The sequence below is a fragment of the Pongo abelii genome, chromosome 16 (assembly GCF_028885655.2).
Source record: "Pongo abelii isolate AG06213 chromosome 16, NHGRI_mPonAbe1-v2.0_pri, whole genome shotgun sequence".
Lineage (NCBI taxonomy): Eukaryota > Metazoa > Chordata > Mammalia > Primates > Hominidae > Pongo > Pongo abelii.
In genome coordinates this window covers 72900587-72912046 of record NC_072001.2, presented here as the reverse complement: position 1 = coordinate 72912046, position 11460 = coordinate 72900587, and the positions used below count along the sequence as shown (strand labels likewise).

Here is an 11460-nt window from a genome sequence, read left to right as displayed (position 1 = left end):
CGTAGTCAATGCCCTTCCTCGACTGCCCTTCCAATAAATATAACATCACCCTTTTCCCAATAATCTCCTACTCATACGTACATCTTTAATCCAGAAGTTTCAATTGCAAGAGTGACAAAAGCATTTTCATAAAACATGGATTGTTTTATGAAACAATCCATGGATCCATGGATTGTTGATGTGGGCCACAATAGGGGGCTGAACGAGCTGTGTACTAAGACAAGTGGTCACTATCCTAATGACCTAAGGTCAGGTCAATCCAACAAGAGAATCCAGGTGGCCAAACCAGAATTACATTTAACTCCTCCAGGCCTTCTTTGGGCTAGCCTGGGGTTGCTTTTAAGGGAAAGGAAGATGTGTCAAGCCTAGGAATGGTCAGGACAGAATCTTGAGTTTTCAAAATAGGTCTGATTACCTGCCCCTTCCACTTCATCACTTTTACCTTGATCATTACTCAGGAAGCAGCCGAGGGGAGAGAATCCCTTTCTGGACAGCAGCATTCAATGACCACTTACTAAGGTGTGTGGACCAGGAGGAGGTGAGCAGAGCACAATCAAAAACAAGGAAGGAAGGGAGAGAAGGAGACAAAAAGGAGAGACCTTGCTCTGGCATAACCACACACAACAAATTAATCCCCCATATTCCCATCTAAAACATTAGCATTCAGACTACTGCCCAGTTGTCCCCAAGGGTCCATTCTGATCATTTCAACCACACAAAGGAAATGTTTGCCCTAAAGGTGAAAATCTCCACCTCTATCAAAAGAGGAACCACTTGCTGTTTTGAAATGACAATTTTTCCGTCTTCTACCCATCACGGGGTCAAGCACTCCCGGTTCCTCCTCTCAGGCAGCTGGCATCCTGCCAGCATGCCACTCATTCAAAAGAGCTCTACCAGGGCCCAAAACAGCACAGGCAAGCTTCCCAGATGGCTGCTTAAATTTGATACAAAGGTACATTTTGGACTTTCCAGGAGAAGTACGCATTTCATATCTTTCAAGGAAGCCTCCATAATATTAATTTTTACAACTGAGTTGATAAAAATGAGGCAGCAGGAAAAAATGAGGCTACGCTCACTAGCAAATACCTGCCCTGCTGATGTTGCAAATTAAGAACAGCATTATGGGATATCTTGGGGTGTGTTTCAAGGTTCACCACTCCTTTAGCCCGACTTGGGCAAAGGGACCATATCTTACCTGCCCAAATGCATGGCATGGTATAGGAATGCTGGTGGTTGGAACAAGGGGCCTTAGTTTGTAAAGAAAGCCTGCCAAGGTGGTCATGTTTGGAAATGCCAAAGTGACATTATGGGGAGCAGAATGGAGCAGGAGTGAGAAATATCAACACCTAGAGTGTGTGCCTTGTCTCTACCGCCCCTCCCACCAATAATTAGCCTGACCTTGGCCTGAGATATTATACCAACTACAACTTTCACTGTTTCTTTGCTTAATTTGCTTCACTGCTGAGGGGAAAACAAGACCTGAAGAGGAATAAAAGCAGCTGGTTTCTTTCGACCATCAAAGGCAGAACTGGATACTGCTGCATGGTAATTTTCAAGGCAATTCAAAATTCAAATTAGCCAAAGCTGACTCCCTCCCTCTTCGCTCTCCTGCGCTCTTTCTCTCTCTATCTTTGTCTCTCTCTCTGCCTTTTGCACGACTTTGTTCACAAAGCAGAACTATTCCTAGCCTCCTGTGCTCCACTTTGAAGCCAGCCTATGTTTTTCCACTTCACCCCTTCATCCTTCTGGGCAGTGGTTTCTGCCTCATCCAAAGGAATCAATGAGGAGGCTCAAATGCCAGTCGTTTACTTTTTCCAAGAAGGGCTTCCAAGGTGCCAATGTGCTTCCCAGCCAAGATACCGCCTCTGGTGTGTGTTTGCTGGTGATAATAATACATCAGCCAGGTAGGGTGGACTCCGGAGGCCTGACTGGGCACAGCAAGGCATTCCTGAGTGCTCTCCAGCTGGGGAAGGAAATGATGGGGAAAGGAGAAGTGACAGAAGCAGAATAGTGCTGGAGGAATGAATTTCATGGCCCATTATTTCAGTGGTGTGTGTTCAGAGTCCATGGTGCACCTGGAGCTGGTTCCAAGTCCATCTCCTGCAGAAAGCCTTTTCTCATCCCCTCTGCTCCTCAGAGATCATCTGCTCCCCTTCCTGGGCAGTCCCAGCCCTCTCTGCCTGGCCAGCCCCTTGGGTCCAGGTACACACAGCCTGCTCTGCGTTAATTGCCCTGTGTGTATGGAAACCCAAACACAGTGCCTGATGCAGCATGGCGCTCCATGCTGTAGTCCCTGCGCCCTTTGCCTCTGCCCTGTCTCCCTTCCTAGAAGTCAGCTCCATGACAAAAGGGGCCTCTTCATACTCCAGTAACCCCAAAGCTCAGTCCAAGTCCTTCAATGTCTTGGTCACAGACAGAATCCAATAACTACTTGCAAATTGCATGACGGTTTCCTTCAAACATTGTAAGAGCTAGTTTTTCTCTTTAAATGATTAAAGAAAGCCCACATGTTAAAAATCTTTCTAACCGCATCTCTGTTGCTACTTGCCCCAGGCCTCTAGACCAAGTAACCAAATTTCCCTTTATTGTTCTACCAAACAGGCAGTCTCCAGTACAATTAAAAATTCAGTGGTAAAGGGCTTCTCCTCTCCACTTGGTAACTGACTAATTTGGAGGAGCTAGGCCAGATTATACCCTCCTGAGTTCCTCCAACTCAATGCCCGGTTAGGATGTACTGTAGCCAGGCCAACGAGGTCTCTAGACATCCCTGAGATCATGAAAATAGAAAGTAAGACCCCACTGCCAGGTTGAGTTGTGCAAAGGGAGCTTTGGGCAGTCTGCAAAGAGCCTCTAGGCTGCAAGAGGAAGGCCTGGCCCCTGAAGCCAGGTGGACTGATGTCTCCAGTAGGAATTTAATTAGAGTGGTCCAGGGAGGCCTAACACAGGAGGTGATGTGGAAGCTGAGGTTTGAATAGCAAGAAGAACCAGCCAAGGCAGGTTCTAGGGAAGGCCATTCCAGGCAGAGGGAACAACCACCACACAGGCTCTGGAGCAAGAGTAAGCTTGACATGTACAAGGAATCAAGAGAGGGCCCATGCGGCTAGAACATGGTGGACCAGAGAAAAATGGAAGTTGGAGAAGACAGGGCCAATTGTGTGGGGCCTTTCACTCCATGGTAAGAAGTTTGAACTTTAAATGCAACAAAAACAATGGAAGAGTTTTGCTTTTTAATTAAAAAGAGCGATATTTGAAGGTCCTTCTGGCAGCAGTATGGAGAGTGGCTGTCAGAGCAACCTGGGTGGAAAGAAAGAGGTGTGTTAGGAAGCTGTTACAGTTGGTCATGGAGGACTTGATGGCTTGGGCCAGAGGGATGGAAATGGAGAGGAGTGGACAGATTCAGAATGTATTTTTGGAGCTAGAACCAATAATTCCTACTGACAGATTGTGAGAGGAGAAAAGGGGAGACTCAAGGAGGACTCTGGTGATTTTGTTTTGAGAAGTGGAGTTGGAGGTTAATACCACTCACTCAGATGGGGGAGACTTGGAGAGGACCAGGTTTATGGGCAAAACACCTAGCTTGGTGTAGGTGATGGCCTGGTGGTAGCTATTGACACCCTCATCACTATTGTAGTGGATGCAGTGGCATGCTGCCCAGATCCCCTCTTCAGAGCCAAGACCCCAATCCTCCAGCCAATGGGAAGGTCATAGTTATTACTCATCAGAAACCTGCTCTCCTTCCGAGGCCATGCCTCCTCCCAAGGGGGTCCATGGCCAATAAAAGGCTGATGTGTAGACACACAGCCCAGGCTTCTTACCTAAATTGGAGACTACCCTAAAGGGCCATCCTTGTTCCAGAGGTCCCCGGATCAGCCAGGGCCTCTGGTGCAGCTGCACATCTCTCAGCTTCTTCCTCTGCCCTGTCTGCCTCCTCATCTCCTCGCAGATGATTTCCCACTAACACCCACCAGCTTCTCACACCACCTCTGTCTCAGTTTGGATCCAGAGAACCTAGTGTAAGACAACTATTCTTATCACCATAATCGTTATTACCAGGTCATTTCTAGACTCCCAACCAATTTGAAAACTCTGTTATGAAGCATTCTGAAATAGCCTTTCAAACTTCTTGAACACCTACTGTCTAAAAAGGCCTAACTCCCCATCTTTGTTCACCACAGCCCCCTCAGAAACAGCTTCTCATCCTAGATTTACTGAGAAAATTATGTGTATGTTGTCAATGCTCTGTCTATAGATGCACATTTGTACAAGTCAGACCCTGGGTCCTGATGTTGAGAAGGGGCCCATACCCAGTGAGTTGATACAGCAGGGATCACAGAGGCCTCCTGATTGATATACCATCCCAAACCCCTGCTCCCAAAGAAGAAAAGAATGTGCTTTCATGGTGTGTGTGTGTGTGTGTGTGTGTGTGTGTGTGTCTGTGTGTCTGTGTGTGTGTGTGATGCCCACATGTAACCAAATGCACTATAATGCTTATAGCTGGACAGATGCAGGGCCATTACATAGGGTACAGGTTGTACCCTAAACAAATACACCTGGTGAAAAGGATAGTTCGGGGCTAAAATCCAGCCCGTATTCTCCTGCCTACCTTATGCCCAGGTATGGTGCAGCACCTTTCTCTACCCACCATACCATGCACCCTGACCCAGGGCCAATTCTGCCCAGAGGGTATACTTTTTTCTAATTTGTACAAAAGCTCCAAATGAACAGGAACAAGGTGCACTGGTTATTAAACTCTTGTCCCTCAGCCCCAAATCCACCCTTCTGTTCTCCACTTTGTGCTCCTGGAGATGAAATCCTGCAAGCCACATTTCCGCTTCACCAGCTTCTCCTTACTAGGCCCCCTCCCATTGACTCTTGGAGGGACAAAGAGAGGCAGAAGGAGAGACCCCATCTATCCCATTTGCTGCTTACTCCTGGCCGCATCACTCCACCAGCACTGAATTCCAGTTCGCCAGCTTTTTGCCACACCCTCAGAACCCACCTTGGCATGTCCAGCAACATCAGCACCAATCAGCCAGCACCAGCTTCTCTGAGTTTTAGGTCCTAGCACTGCAGTTTCTTCTCCAAGCTTCCAGGTTCTAATAACCCCGATCTCTTTCTTTGTTCCTCTGTCCTAAAGGTATAGCTGCCTTTTGGCAGTTACTATCTCTGTAAGTCCTCAGTGGCCACTTTCTGTCTTTCTGCGCCTCCAATTCTTGTTTACTTAATTCTCTACATTAAAATCTCTCTGTTCAAACAACTTGTGTGAGCTCTGTTTTCCTGACTGACAGTCGTTGGGGGCATAAGTGAGAGCCTTTCACAGTCAGAGCCCCCCAGTTACTGTTAGTCACTCATTTATTCATTCAACAAACATTTGTACTATAATCCCTATGTATAGAAGAAGGAGGCTTTTGTTGTATATATACACATACCTACGTAAATACTGTTTATATATTTTGGTATACGTATAGAACATAAATGGGAGAATACACGAAAAATAGATGATGGTGATTCACTCTGGGAACTGGAGGTATTAGATGGGGAAAAGTATGTTTCATGTAGCCTTTTGAGTTTTTAACCCGCCACATATTACTGTTATATTTGAAAAACCGATGAAAATTCATGTATTCAATGCCATCTGAGTGCCAACAAAGGGGAAGCCCTGCAGATGCAGAGGTTTTGCCCCCGGAAATCTTCTTCCTGCCTAGCCCGGGCTGACACCGCAAACCAGCAGGGCACCATATCTCGGTTTCCACTTCTCCTTGCCTTCAGATTTAGAGGAACATTCTTGGAAGATTAGAAGTTGATGGTAGAATCTCCAGACAGTGTGACTAAGTTAAAGTAAATGAGTGGAACAAAAATGTTAAGATGGGGGTATCCTTTGCAACATCATGTACGGGGGTTCAAAACGTAGAAACAAAGAAAGAGTGAGAAGGGAACTTAGAGCTAGTGGAGCACATTTTGGTTGCACCCATGTATGCAATCCCACCCATCTGTAGTGAGCACGCAATTTGAGTAAAACTGACCTCAACCCCAGTTCTTGGAGTAGGACTAATAGTTCTAAGCCAAGTGGGGCAATCCTAAGCCTCCTGCCATGGGATTTGTTCAGGTAACTCCAGCTTAAGCCAATTAGCTTGAAATTTGGACTTTTGTGTGATGATTATTAGAAAGAACACTCTTTCCAGGAGTGATGGTTAAAATATTTACTAACCTCTCCAGATCAGGCTCTGAACCCCTGGAACCAGCGTAGGCTCAATTGGAATAGACCTGGCTCAGAGTAACCAGTTTGGGAACTGAGCTTAATGCCTGAAGTAGCTCCATCTCTCCTGCTCTGGCTGTAAAGCATGTGATTGCAGATGCTGCTGGCTGCCTTTTTGTGATCATGAGATAAGCCACCCTGAAAATTAAAAGGATACTGAGAGGAGGACTGAATAAAGAGAACTGTACAGCCAGCACCCTGGGCAGGTTGTGCCAAGGCCCACACTCTTTATTGTTCAGTCCTGTTTGTATTAGGTTTCAATACTTTGTGATGATGGTTTTCACATCCTCTCAATTATCTTCTTACTTCACATTTGTTTAAGGTTAAACTGAGGTCCAGAGCAAAAAAAAAGGCCTTGTCTGAACTCTTACAGAACCAGGACCTTAATCTTTTGTCTGTCAAACCAGTGCTCTCCTAATAAATCATAAAACCTCTTCCACCACATTGTGGGAAGCAGCAGGGACTCCATCAGTGTTTGCTGAGTGAATTAATTACTAAATGAGAATGAGATCAGAGGGAAGTTCTGGCAAAGGCACAAGGTAAGCAAGGGTTTGGAGTGAAGGAGGGACAGTGCGGAGATGGGCAATGAAAAGAAATCCTCAAGAGTTTATTCTATTTTAGTCACATGAACACATTGGCAGTACAAAAGTCTTCCTTAAACTCCAGGGAGTTTCTGTGGATAAATATCTGATTGCCACTTGTCCAGAAACAATCAATATCCAAAGCACAGAAAGCATTTGGAAGTTTATTATAAAAATAACTGGAAGGGGTCTAGAAAGATCTCAGAGTGCCAAATCCCACCAAGAACTTGTGATTGGGGTGGAGACGGTGGGTAGGTAACAGAGTCTCAGTATTGTGAAATAATTCTCCTCTGAACAGGAGGAAGAAAAAGGCTGTCACTGTGCAATTAGAAAATGTCATCACTCTTCGTGAAACTTCAGTTTTTCTTACATGTAAAATGGAAAAAATAATAATACAGTCTCACTGCTATGGTTTGAATGTCCCCTCCAAAATTCATGTTGAAATGTAATTGATGATATTAAGTGGTGTGTCTTTTAAGAGGTGGTTAGGTCATTCGGGACCTGCCCTCATGAATGGGTTAATGCCATTATGGCAGAAGTGGGTTAATTGTCATGGGAGTGGGCAGTCCCCATCCTCTCTCTGGTTCACATGCTCACTTGTCCTTCTGCCTCCCCACCATGGAATGATGCAGCACAATGGCCCTCACCAGATGTCAGCACCCTTCTCTTGGACTTCCAAACCTCTAGAATCATGAGCCGAATACATTTCTATTCATTGTAAATTACTCGGTTTCAGATATTCTGTTATAGCAGCAGAAAATAGACTAAGACGCCCACTGTACTTTATCTTTGGACCAGATGTTTCAACATTCAGAAATGCTGGGTTTTAGAAAAGTTATATGGTACATAACACTATATTATGGAGCACTCAGTGGGTTCTGGGGAACACCCTGTAATCAAATACATTAATATTTTTGTAGGGAAACTTATAGATATTTACAGTAAATGGCATAATTAAGACCATAAATAGTCTCACATCAGTTCAGTCCAGGACTTGCCACCAAGTGAGTTATAAAAATCTTTCAGTTGTCAGAGCTTTTGGAGTTATTTTTAGAGACAGGGTCTTGCTCTGTCACACAGGCTGGAGTGCAGTGGTGTGATTATGGCTCACTGCAGCCTCAAACTCTTGGACTCAAGCAATGCTCCTGCCTCAGCCTCCCAGGATGGGGTTCTCACTTTGTTGCTCAAAGTGCCGAGATCATGAGCCACTGCACCCTACCACTTTTTGGATTTTTGAAACTGGGTTTAAGGGATGATGAGTATATCACGCATTGGGCTTTTGGGAGAATTGGATGAGGTAAAGCCAATGGCTGGCTTGGAGGAGTCACTCAATGTGTTACTAGTGTTATTTTCCTTCTGCTTCTATATATGAATGTCCCACATGGACTCCAATCTCTACCTCGAGGAAGGCCATTCTCTCGTGGCCCCCTCTGGGACTGCCCTGAACCCCTGAGGCCTGTTTGCACCCTAAGGTCAAGGTGTCACAACCACCTGATGCACTCCACCACTAAAGGTCTCTCCACTCGCCTCAGGGCCAATGTGAGGACCTGCTGGCTTCCAGAATTCTATGAGAACTGTCCCCACTGGTGGTGTTCAGCCCATTCCTCCTTTTTTTGCCTGCAGTCTTAAAGGACCACACGGGTTGTCCACCTGACTCCACAGGCTTCTCCACAGGAAGCCAAGTCAGGCACAGGGGGCTGGCAGTAGTTAGGCTGCAAGGTTAAGGGCAAGATCACCAGGGACTGACTTTTTATCACACCATGCAGAAACCAGACACAGGACTGGGGCAAGGGTGAAACAAGCAAGACACCTCAGGCACAAAATCAAAGGAGGCCCTATGCACCCCCTCACCTCATCTTCATCCTGGTCCTGCTCACAAATTGAATATAAGGTCAAAAACAAGACAGTTTACCCAGGAAAACGCAGGCCAGAGAAGAGAGGATTGGCTGTATTAATTATCTATTGCTGCATGACAAATTACCTCCAAAAATAATGGTTCAAAACAACAATAATCACTTATTATCTTATGTAGGCACTAGATCAGAATCTCTCACAAGGTAGCAGTCAAGATGTTGGCCAGGGCTGCAGTCCCTGAAGCCTTGACAGGAGCTGAAAGATCCATTTCCAAGGTGGCTCACTCTCATGGCTGGCAAGTTGGTGGTGGATATTGGCAGGAGGCCCTAGTTCCTCTCATGTGGGCCTCTCCACAGGCTGCCTTAGTGTCCTCCTGACATGGTGGCTGACTTCCCCCAGAGTGAGCAATCCAAGAGACCAATGCAAAAGTTGCGATGCTTTTTATCACCTGGTCTAAGAAGTCACACACCCTGTCATTTCCACAGAATTCTATTGGTCACAAAGCACTAATCATGTGGGAAGGAACTAACTACACAGAGAATGGATACCATGATATCAGGCTCATTGGGGACCATCTCAGATACTTGCAGTCATGGTCTGCCTTCTTGCCCTCTGTAATTCACATCTCTCTTAAATTAAAATTAGCAGACTCCCAAGCCTTTCAACATGCCCAAAAAGTCCTTCAATGACAACATCAGCATGAGGTCCAGTATCTTATTATTTAAATCATGTCCTGGCATAAATGAAGGTCCCATGATGTGGTTTCTCAAGTACAGCTCCTAGAGTATAGTTCCTCTCCATCCTAAAACTATAAACTAAAGAGATACATTATCTGCACCCCTACACACCCAACTTCCAATGGCAGACAGGCATTACTCTAGATTCCCTTTGCTCATTCAAAAATGGAGAAAGCAAGAGGCATATGGAAGTCACTGGCCCATAGCAATTTTGAAATCCAGCAGAGCAGATGTTAATCATTTCTTGATTGGGACTCACTCCTACCACTGTCCAGAAATGATACTCTGTGTTTCTTCAATACTGCCTGGAACTCTTGTTTGTTGGATCACCCAGTTCATTAGGACCACTTGCTATTTTCCAGGTTATCACAAGTGACAGCATTTCTAAACTTTTTACTGTTACATAACAAAGAACCTCTTCTCTCAAGTGTTTTACTCTTACTTTTATTTTTTTAGAGATAGAGTCTCACTTGTTACCCAAGCTGAAATGCAGTGGCATGATCATAGCTCACTGTAACCTTGAACTCCTGGGCTCAAGTGCCTCAGCCTCCTGAGTAGCTAGGGCTACAGGTGCACACCACCATGCTCCACTAATTTTTTTAAAATTTGTTGTAGAGATGGGGTCTCACTATGTTGTCCAGGCTTGTCTTAAACTCTAGGCTCCATGTGATCCTCCCAGCTTAGCTTCCCAAAGTGTTGGGATTACAGGCATGAGTGCCTGACCCTCCTCACTTTCTTTTAAGCTCTTATTGCATCCTTATCACACCCATCAGGCTTCTCTTGAAGTGAAGTCTCTTGAAGTCCCTTTAACTTATCATACACCCTCGCCTCCCAGTTTCTGCCCAAATCCAGTGCCAAAGCCACTCCCACATTTCTTACGGCAGCACCACATTTCCGGGCACCTAAATCTGCACTATTTCTACTGCTGTATAGTAAATATCCCAAAACTTGGTGACTTAAAACAATAGTAATCATTTATTCTCTCTTACGTTTCTGTGGGTCAGGAATCCAGGAGTGGCTTGGCTGGGTAGTTCTAGTTCAGGATGTCTCATGAGATTGCAGACATATATCAACTCAAGTGGCAGTCATCTGCAGGCTTGACCAGGGTGGAGGATCCTTTTCCAAGGTGGCTCATTCATACGGCTGGTGAGTTGGAGCTGACTAAAGGCTTATGTTCCTCTCTATGGTAGACTTTCAATAGAGCTGCCTGATGATCCTCACAGCAAGCCTCTAATGAGACAGGTAATCATCACCTTATCATACAAATACATGTAAAACTACAATGGAGATGAGTACAATGAGAAGGATGTGCTTTTGCTCATATGAGTGCAAATAAAGAGTTGACCTAATCAGGAAAGTCATGGAAGACTTCCCTGGGGAGGTGATGCCTGGGCTGAGCTCTGGGGGATGAGCTCTTTTAACCAGACATAAAGAGAAGGAAGCCAAGCACAGTGGCTTACGCCTGCAATCTCAGCACTTTGGGAAGCCGAAGCAGGTGGATTACTTGAGCTCAGGAGTTCGAGACCAGCCTGGACAACATGAGGAAACCCCATCTCTACCAAAAATACAAAAAAGATTAGCCAGGTGTGGTGGTGCACACCTGTAATCCCAGCTACTTGGGAGGCTGAGGTGGAAGAATTGCTTGAGCCCAGGAGGTGGCGGTTGCAGTGAACCGAGATTGTGCCATTGCACTCCAGCCTGGGTGACAGAGTGGATCTCATCTCAAAAATTAAATAATAATAATTTAAAAAGAGAAGAGTGTTACAGGAACAGGGAACAGCATGTGTTAAGGCTCTGAGGCAGGAAAGAAGATAATTCTTTCTAGAACCTAATGAAGGCCAGTGAGGCTGAGGACAGAGTGAGGTGGAGCAGGGGAAGATTAGGCTGGAGGTAGAAAGAGAAGAGCCAGACAGGAGATGAGGACATAACATCCAACCCTTACATTTGTGTAACAGTGGAAACATCTCAGCATATATTTTTACATACTCTTATTTTGACTTTCACATTCTAAGTAAGAATGCTAGCATGTTCC

General features: G+C 45.4%; 1 long non-coding RNA gene across 1 annotated transcript in view; it reads right to left on the bottom strand.

Annotated features, from left to right (window-relative positions):
- Positions 1-3212: 3212 nt before the first annotated feature.
- The window catches only part of LOC112129099 (uncharacterized), a 114085-nt gene continuing 105837 nt past the window's right edge, over positions 3213-11460 (bottom strand). Inside the window, exon 6 of the long non-coding RNA XR_008513671.1 lies at positions 3213-3294. This is a non-coding gene — a long non-coding RNA (uncharacterized LOC112129099). The remainder of the gene's footprint in view (positions 3295-11460) is intronic.